At 38.3% G+C, this 7,084-nt stretch overlaps 1 long non-coding RNA gene across 2 annotated transcripts; it reads left to right on the top strand.

The window, feature by feature from the left end:
* Window positions 1-607: 607 nt before the first annotated feature.
* LOC127529358 (uncharacterized) lies at window positions 608-3,707 on the top strand. Of its 2 annotated transcripts, none has more exons than XR_007935989.1 (2): window positions 608-2,059; window positions 2,149-3,707. It is a non-coding gene; the product is annotated as an uncharacterized LOC127529358 (long non-coding RNA). The 2 variants fall into 2 exon arrangements; XR_007936000.1 differs by having other exon boundaries at window positions 2,105-3,707.
* Window positions 3,708-7,084: the final 3,377 nt, after the last annotated feature.

Here is a 7,084-nt window from a genome sequence, read left to right as displayed (position 1 = left end):
AACACGTTTTACTGCAGCAGTAGTTCTGTAATGCCTTGTTATATGTAAAACAGGGGTTATTAGTTTACATTAAAATGAATCGATCACTCACCCTGTCTCATAAAAATGAACGTTAGAAGTCATAATGGAGTTTATCCTTGTATTTGTATTGTGACCCATGTCAGTACGAATCCTAAATATGGGCCGGAGAAAAGCGAATGGGTGGGGGCAAAGTAACAGCATTTGCAAAGAAAATAAAATGTTTTATATTCATCTTTCATAATTTGTTTTTACGGAATTAAATATATACCTTTTGGCATAATTCATTGTTTGGGGTTTTTATGTACAATATTTACTTTTTGATTTGGTTATGAGATTGTGCGATAATGGTTACTTATATGGACTACAAATGTAAAACAGTGAAACGTGCACACAAAGGTGAAGTTAAGCATAAAAAATAAATATATGTCTTAAATACAATTAATTCTTTTAAAACAAATCTCAATACTGTTGTAGAAAGTCTGGACCTAGATAGACCGCATTTCGCGGAAGGATAATTGTTCTGCTATTGAGTACTACGGCCGCCCGCGCATATAAAATAAGCTGTCCAGGGTTGTGTCGCAGATTAGATCTGCTCGAAGGCGTTGAGATGTTGCTTAATGTTTTGGGGTTTTTTTGTGAGGCCAAAGGCGTTCGGACTTCTGAGAATGTAGAACTTTTTGTCATTTTTAAATCGAAATGTGTGCATATTTTTTTAAATTCCTGTTTAGATTTTCGTTGATGCGTCGTTTTGTTCAGTAGTCGATTTTTTAGCCTTATTTTTCATAGCGAAAGCTTTTGCTCGCAAATGACGTATTTCTATACTGTTGAGGGAAGGAAGATCGTCTTTTAGAATGTCGATCATGAATTACTGTCTTTTTTGTTTTTAATTTTTGAAGATGGTGAAGTCTAGATTATCGTGTGGTCGATCGGGGGAGAAGCTAACTTACTGACCAGTCAGCAGTAAAGTGATGTGGTAGGAACAAGCGGAGTATTCTGTCTGTAATTTAGTTGCAGGTCGACGTAGCCGACAGAAGATTGAAGCTTTTGATTTAAAACGTTAGAGTAGCTTGAAGACAACGTATGTTAAGTACAGTAGTTTTTTTTTTTAACTGAAAATTGAAGGCAAGATTGAAGATTAACGAAACGTTGAGACGATGTAATTGAAATGAGTTGCACTTCAAGAAACTGAAACATTCAAATAACGGTTGAAATTGAAAGTAGAAGTTATGGTTGAATATTTTTGAAGACTGAAGACTCGAGTATAGGTTCGGTAAAGTGTTTATGGAACATCTGAAAAAACTAAGTTAAAGTTTATTGAAAGGTTTATAGGCAGAATAGTTAAATTATGAAGACGTTCGTATACAAAAATGGAAAAGGCTGACTTGTATGCTTGGAAATGAAACGAAAAAGATGCATTTTAAACTTAGAAAAGTTAATCGTGTATTTATGCATTATTTGCGAAGATAGTGTGGTCAGTATTTGTTCCTGTAGAACAAAAATTGATAATGGCGATTATTTTCATAAACTTGGGGGTCGTACGTACGTCATCGCCCCTCGCGGAATGAAGGTTTGGCTCGAGTACTTTTAGTGCGCTGCACGGTGGCTCCCGCAGGGGCAGCAATGTAGGAGGCGAAATGATTAGAGCACCATGTGCTACTTGCTCCAGTTTCTTGAGCTGCATTGTTACAGGTGCCAGTTTAAAAAAAAAAAAAGCTTTGTTTTGAGAACGTTCCAGTTGGATCGAATTTTTTTTTTTTTTTTTTAAGAAGACGGGACTGTGTTGTTTTTATTAAGGCTGTAATTTGCATGATGGACTGAGTTAATGCGGACGAAGGTTTTGCACATCACGGGAAGACCAGGGAAGGCAGCGAGAGTTAGCGGAACGTGTGAGGATCAGAAGATGAGTGGAGAGGCAGTCCAGGGTGAAGCGGCGTCGATCTACACGGTGGTCAACTAGTCCGGCCAAGGGTGAAGCGGTGTCCAGCAGCCAGGCGTGTCCTAGTCCAGACGAGGGTGAAGCGGTGTCCAGCAGCGAGGCGTGTCCTAGTCCAGACGAGGGTGAAGCGGCGATCAGCAGAGCAAGCATCTAGTCCAGACCAGGGTGAAGCGGCGATCAAGCAGAGCAAGCATCTAGTCCAGACCAGGGTGAAGCGGCGATCAAGCAGAGCAAGCATCTAGTCCAGACCAGGGTGGAGCGGTGACCTGCAGTGCAAGCATCTAGTCCAGACCAGGGTGGAGCGGTGACCTGCAGAGCAAGCAAGCAGTCTAGTCCAGACCAGGGTGAAGCGGTGATCAGCAGAGTGGCAATGCCTAGCAGAGCCCAGGGTGAAACGTCTTGTAGTGAAGCCATAGATATCTCCTCCTGTGTATTTCTGAATGGACAGTGGTTTCTGGTTTGTATGGTATAGGTAGTAAAATTTACATTCTGTTTACTGTAGTGTTGACATTTTTAATCTAGCGAGTATACTTTTCAAGGAGTTTATAAATTAATTTTGAATAACCATAATCTCCTAAGGGTCAAACATTAAATGTTTTGACCTGGGGTTGTAATATACAGAGTAATAATTTAAAGTATTTGCCAAGAGGCAAGTGCTTGAATGGGAGTAACTATTCCCGTTTTATTTTACGTTTAACATTAAATTGGTGGGTGGTGTGGGGGGAAGTTATGTTTGGGTACTTAGACTTTTGTTTTTTGTATCAGGTATACAATGAGTGGCTGAAGTGAAGAGAAGGAAGACTTCCCTCCTGTACAAGTAGTTAAGTGGGTCCATCCCGATGAAGGCTCGAAAATATCTCCTTTGTTCTAATCGTAATGTCCGCAAGAAGCAAATGGAGTGAACTCGATTCATTGGGTGAATGTTTTCCATTCTAGTCAGTTTAATTTGCAATTTAGTTTGAAGTGTAAATATGGGGGAGGGGGGCGTTAAATTCTTTTCCTAGCTGTCTTTTTCCAGCTTTTCAAGAGTACACTGTTGAAATGCGATAAGTGATGCATCAGTAACAGGACATCATGAATGAGGGAACGGCAGCTAAATGTTCAGTCCCAACTTTTCTAACCAGGCAGTTGACCATTGAGATTCCATAGCTTTGCCAGGTATTGTGGAACTAGGAACCCCCTCAGAGGGGTCAGTTTTTATTAAGTTTAGTTTATTTATAGTTTGAAAAGAGCAGATACAAATTTTAAGATGTTAATGTATAAATAAGTATATTTGTATGTTTGGATTAATCTAGGTCTATAGATTTGGGCAATATGCAAAATTCATTTGATTCAGGACTAAAGTCCCCTTTGTTAAGGTTTTTTGGGTTCTCTGCTGATTTAACATACTTGTAACTTTAAGTGAGGGTTTAAAACAGTTTTTTTGCATGTCAGAATGAAATTGGCTAGTTGGCAGTGGGAGTGGGTTGGGGTGTGTTGTTTCTCTTTTTCAGTGTGTCCAGAATAACGTGCAGAGGCATCAGTTTGAGCAAATGCCCCAAGGTGTGCACATGGAGTTGATTTGTATACAATTTATCATAATCCTCAATGAGTGGAATTACTTTGGAAAGAGGTATTCATTTAACCCAGTTGTGTATATGTAATGGTAATTTCAAGTAGTCTGAAATTGTTAAACTTTGGCTTGATGAAACAGTGGAGCAGTCAATACATCTTGTAATGTTTTATTTATTTAATAAATACTGTTTTGCAATTTTGTCTTGGTTGTTGGTTGGATGGGGAAGTGTTGTGTTCTTTTTTTTTTCTTTCAGCTTTTTGCAGGTACAAAGTTGAGACATTTAAATGTTGAGAGGTCTGAAGGAGATCAGTAAAGTTACACGTTCTTAACCAGATTCTGTATGCAGATACTGAGAGCATTGTAAGGTAGTAAAGCCCAGGAATGTTGGGGTGAAGTACAGCCAGATCTGCCCAGGCAATCAAATCGTTAAAAGGATAGTTTTTCTAAAGTTCAACTCTTCCACATATAATGCAATGAGATCCATTGAAAGGAGTTTGGGAATTGGTGTTTTTTCTTGTCCCTTCACCAATTGTTTTGCAGTATTAAGAATACGACACATCATACACTTGCATAAAGAGGAACAATGGAATCAAAAAGCATTTTTTACAGATAAGTGTGTAATTTAATTTTTACTTAAGCATTAGATGTTTAATGCAAAGTAACTTAAAGATCTCATTTTAAAAGTATAATCTTTAAAACAGGATTATTTGAATGATTAGACTGCTACTTGGGTGGGCTTGGGTGTGCTTTTTTTGTCTTGCGTTTTGTAGGTGCACTCACCTAGTGGATTACCATGCTGCTGCCAGTTGAAGACTTTGAAAGAATGGCCCTTTGGCTGTGTCAACACTTTGGAAGTAAGATTCCAGTACAAGTAACCATGTTTCTCTGGCAGTTAGCGAATGGCTTGTGTGTTGAAAGGTGTCTTGTGAGGCCACTGGCTGTGCAAATGTGCAGCCTAATCAGTGATGGGAAGTAGCCAGCTGTGCAAATGTGCAGTAGGTAGTGGCCAGAGTTGTGCAAATGTGCAGCTTAAATTTAAGTGTCTTTAATTTGCCTCTGCTGCACAACTGTGTAGCTTTAAAGTCACCTGCTGTGCAAATGTGCAGCCTTAATCCAACACATTTTTGCTGTGCAAATGTGCAGCATTTAATGTAGCTGTGCAAATGTGCAGCCTTTTAAAACTGATACTACCTGTGCAACTGTGCAGGGTTCAAAACTGTAGCCAATTGTGCAAATGTGCAATTGCGTTCAGTATCTGCTGTGCAACGGTGCAGCTTTTGAAATGAGTTTTGTCAACTGACAATAAATATGTATGTGTCTTAACTGGATGTAGTAGGTTTGTTTGGGGGTGGGGGGGGGAGGGGTTCTTACTTTCCAGATTTCTATCTTTTTTGCAGAGTATGTTCAGAGTCTGAACCATCTTCAGTACCAGAGTTGAACCATGGCATAACTTGTGGCAAGTAAATCATTATTGGATCTGTAGGAGCCAATTTTTTGCTGTCAAAATTTTTACTACATAAAGATTTTGTGGGGAAAACGGTGCAATTAACTTCGAACAGAGGCCTGGTAAATTTGAAGTATAGCAACAATACAGGTACAGGAGGTGAGCTTTGGTTGTCTTTTGGCAATGAGGGGTGAAATATTTGGTAATTTACATGGATGTCAGGCAGACTTATGGGGGTGGAGGGGAGGGGGCTAAACTGGGCAGATTTTTTTCTTTTTGCTTTCAGATAAAGCAGTAAAGCAAGCCTTCTCTGAAGATCCTTCACTCTTGTAAAATCCATATAGATAAGTGATGGCTAGTGCCTTTATGCTCTATGCTGTTCTATTTTAAGGCAGATTCAAAGTACACATTTAGTATCAAGTACCACATTTTTTTCTATAGTCTTGAATGTTGACTTGTAAGTTTACCTTAAAAACTTGGTGTTCTGCATGTCCATTCACAAGCTTTGAGTTTCACTTGCTTACTACTTAATGTGCATGTAGTTTGAATTTCCACAGTTGGGATTTAGTAATTTTATTAAATGGGTATGGGTGGGATGCAATCTTGTGTGTGTTTTAGACTCTTTCAGATCTTCGGCTCTTCATGTTCCAGCTAATGAGGTGTATAGCAAGACATGAGCAAGTTCAGCCTCTCTGGAGTGTCTTTCTCTCTTTCCCGTTTTCTTGATTTCAGGCTGCTTATTAGGAACAGGATGGCCTTAATGAAATGCAAGGAAGCAAAGTCAATAAATTCGCCTCACGTTGGAATTCGTAAGCAGTAATTCTAGTGTTAGGCTTCAATTTGCATAACTAAGGGTATATATGTAATTTCATATTTTTTCATATTCATGTAATTTTGGTTGATTTTTGGATAATTATAAAGCTATTAATACCTTTTTGTTTTACATTTTGAACCAAGTAATTTTAGACGGGTGGGAGTAAACTGAGAAAATGGGGAAGGGGTGGGTTCATCTCTCTCTTGGCTCTTCTTCCAACAGCTCTTCCACAAGATAACCCAAGCGCTGATGTTAAAATATCGAGGCTTTCAGCAGTTTAAAGTCGTTTTTCATTTCTCCCTGTGACTGGACTTGATGTGGTAATCCATGCTCTTCGTAGCAACACAGTAGTGGGGCCAGTTACCTGGCGCTTCATCCTTTTGAACTGAAGTTCAGTTCTATAACACTTAATAGCCCCTTCAAGGCTCTTGAATAATGGCAGTTAATTGCTATACTAAGGAAGATAATGTGGCTTACATTTTCCATGAAAGGTTTTCTTTTCCTGGGGGAACAAATAACTTGTTCCTTCAGGTTTTGCTTTTTCCTTTCAGTAACAAAAAAAGCAAAAGATGCTGGTGGTTGGCACTCCTGGTTTCCAGGAACAGGGTTCAAGTCCCTGCAGTGTCTTTGCTTTACAGTCCAGGAAAATGTAAAGTTGCTTATCTTTGATCCTACTTTTGTTTGAGATGAAATAATGTTGATAGAAGTACAGAAGTACAAATGATTTTGTGAACTTTTAATTGCACAGTGTAGTTTAAAATGCTGCAACTTAATGCATTGCTAAAAGGTAAAGAATTGTCAGTTTTACACATTCTGGTCTTTGTTTTGAAAGGGGTTTATTTTGGGTAATGATGTTTTTTCACATTTTTTATGTATGAAGTTTTTATTCTGGATACACAAATAACCTGTCATCCCAGGACATCCCAACAAAGTTTTTTCTTGGAAGACTAAATTGTTGAGCTGCTTGGCTTGTCCTTGGTTCCATTCCAAAGCTGATTACAAGCTTGTGCTTAAAACTGCCAGTGCAGGCTCTATCTAGTTGGTTAGAACAGTTTCTTAAAGTTGGGAATGCAGATGAAAATTTTAAAGAAAAATTTAAATCAGTTAATTGAATTTGAATATTATAATCAAGAATGTTTATAAATATGCATACAGTCGAATCTTTCACAGAAGCATGTAGAACAAAACTGGAGTAACCTTAAATGCTTATTGACCTTAAAAGTCCACATTCACCCGTTTTTTTAACCTAAAATTTAAAATTATGTAACTAGTCTTAATATTTTTTTACATAATATTTGAGGAAAAATCATCCCA

The sequence above is a fragment of the Erpetoichthys calabaricus genome, chromosome 1 (genome assembly GCF_900747795.2).
Source record: "Erpetoichthys calabaricus chromosome 1, fErpCal1.3, whole genome shotgun sequence".
In the NCBI taxonomy this organism is placed as follows: Eukaryota; Metazoa; Chordata; class Cladistia; order Polypteriformes; family Polypteridae; genus Erpetoichthys; species Erpetoichthys calabaricus.
The sequence above is the reverse complement of the archived record's forward strand: the minus strand, read 5'-3'. Positions and strand labels throughout refer to the sequence as shown.